This window comes from Myxocyprinus asiaticus, chromosome 38 (assembly GCF_019703515.2).
Source record: "Myxocyprinus asiaticus isolate MX2 ecotype Aquarium Trade chromosome 38, UBuf_Myxa_2, whole genome shotgun sequence".
Classification (NCBI taxonomy): domain Eukaryota; kingdom Metazoa; phylum Chordata; class Actinopteri; order Cypriniformes; family Catostomidae; genus Myxocyprinus; species Myxocyprinus asiaticus.
This window is the reverse complement of record NC_059381.1, coordinates 25,836,492-25,839,091: the sequence shown is the minus strand read 5'-3', so window position 1 is coordinate 25,839,091 and position 2,600 is coordinate 25,836,492.

Below are 2,600 nucleotides of genomic sequence, written 5' to 3'. Positions count from 1 at the left end.
GCCCTTTCCAAAATGCATCGGTTTATTTGAGCAGCCCGGCCAGCTTGACACGGCAACATCGGCATAACCAGTGGGGAAAGTTTGGGGCGGAACTCAGTTTTTTTTTCCTGACCAATTGCAGATGGAGGGTGTATTCGGAAATCTGTTAAAAACAATGCTGTAAGTAAGCCATTTTTAAGTTGATTTTCCCCCAAAGTGTAAACGATTTGAACCAATGGCATGAGTTTGTGGCAGGACTATCTGTTTGATCAACCAGTAGTAGATTGAAAACAGTCTATATCTGTAATCCCAAGACGACTGGTGATGCTATTGGCACAGAAATTACACACTTAAATATTTTGTATACAAAAGTAAATCAAGGCCCATGGTTGCATGACCAGTACATTTAATTAAGAAATTATTATTCACAAAATAGTCTGTGTCTGTCATATGAAGGAACATCAGTTATCCTCAAGCTTTCTAAGGTTTCTCTGGATGCTTGTTGATGTGCGTCAGCACGTTTTCCTCCTCAGTTACTTTTATGTCCAGTAGTGTTGTGTTTTATTATGTTGACACAGTGACACATTGTTTCTGTGAGCAGAAGTTTTACCACAGATTTTGCATTACCTCACTGGTCTCCAGCACACCGCCAGCTTTGTCTATCATCATGGAGACCTCTGTGTCTCACCACCAACAGAAACCAACTGTCCAGTCTCAGGAAAAGGTACTAAATTTCCTCTACACTTTTTACCTGTGGCATTCCTTCTGATATTCTGACATTAACATTGATGGGACTGTACAGCAAAGTATTTATTTATTTTTTGGGAGGCCATCAATGCCTTACCAGAATAAGAAGGAACATTTTGAACATCTACTGTGTGATAACTGTGATGGTATTTTTACTTCTTATATTTGTGTGTGTGGAATGAATCAGAGGACCTTGAGTTTTCAAGAAATTACTAGAGGGTTCTCAAACCTTGCTCGACGCAACTCTTTACGAAGAACTCTTGGGAGAAACAACACCTTGTCAGACAGTCAACCACACCTCCTCAATAAGGTAAAACCTTTGACTAATTTCAGAAGAGCTTTCATCTTTCTACAGTTGCTAAGTTACTTCCAAGCTATCATTAGCTGTAATTCTGGTAATGACATTTAAATGTTGGGATGAAACATGTCAAAACAGTAGATTTAATTGTATTTGGGAAACCAGCATAATTTATTTTCACCAATAGATGTGCAGTGTGTGTATTTGGTGTTCTGGTCATGATGGCTTGAGTGGTAATGTTGTCAAATAGCATTTCCTGTACTTCAGCAGTATTCTGTGTACCTCCTTTTAATATAATTTATTTTTATTTTTATTGGCATTTAGTTTTTGCATCAGGATAGTACCAAAAACATTACAAACTCTAGATTTTTAAATTTTATTAATAAAATGTGAGGTGAGCTTGCCTATGCAAAACTTGCTTCAATTGATTTTTCTTTATTGGGTTAAGGTCATAAACGGTTTAAACAAACTGATCGGCACACATATATTTTTCACTATTAACCTGATCTCGCTCTGCATGTGAACACTTTTACAAACGTTCCTACTGGCTTATCCAATGTGCACAAATGTTGTGCAGTGTCCGTTTTGTCATCAGAAGCAGAGAATAACTGGATTATTTCAAGTCTCATGTAAACGTGGTTTTCTTGCGTTGTCAAATTTTTTGAATAAGCTGATTTTTTTTATTGTTATCAGCGTATTGGAGTGCATGTAAATATGCTCACTGTATAAGGTCATGTAAACACCTTAAATGACAATCCTTTAGCAGGGTAATTTTAGAATTGCTTTAGAAAAACCGATTGGCACATGCAGATTTTTGCCCATTTTCTCGATTTCACGTTGCATGTAAACACCTTTGCCTGCTTACCGGCTTAGCCAATGTAGCAAGTGTTATGTGCATGACTATTTATGTTTTGATGTCACAAGCATAAAATAATCCAATGATCTCAAATTATGTGTTTTATTGTCAGATTCTTTGAATAAGATGATTTTGATGGTTATCAGCATATTGCTGTGAATGTAAACAAGCTCTACGATATTCTGGTGCCTAGATATGTCTAGAATCCCCCCACAGGGCCACTGTACATTGCCACAAGTCAAAAAAAGCACCCACCTTTATATATTGCTATGATATTCTGTTTTTAGATATGCCTGGGGTACAACTGGGTTTATGTAAGTCAAAGTAAGTCTGTGGGTCTATACTTGTAAGTTTGATCAATTTAAAAAGTAATAGCACACCTCTCTTCACTGAGCCGAACTATTTGAGGTATCATTCATTTCATGTATCATTCATACTTAGGGTTAGGGGTTTATTTAAATCCCTCACCTTAGGTATGAGCAATAGTAATAGTGATGCTTGAACTTAGCAAGCACTACTAAAAACCAAATATTACATTATTTCATTTAATTCCTGCAAACTTTTTTCTACGTAAACTACTTACTTCATTCATTATGTAATGATGGAAGAATTGTAGCCATGGGTTCACTGTAAAAACGTTCAAAGAATAAAAAAGGACTGTCTGAAATATGCCCACACTTCCTCTTGCGGCATGTTACCATGGTAAGACTTCCTGTTCGA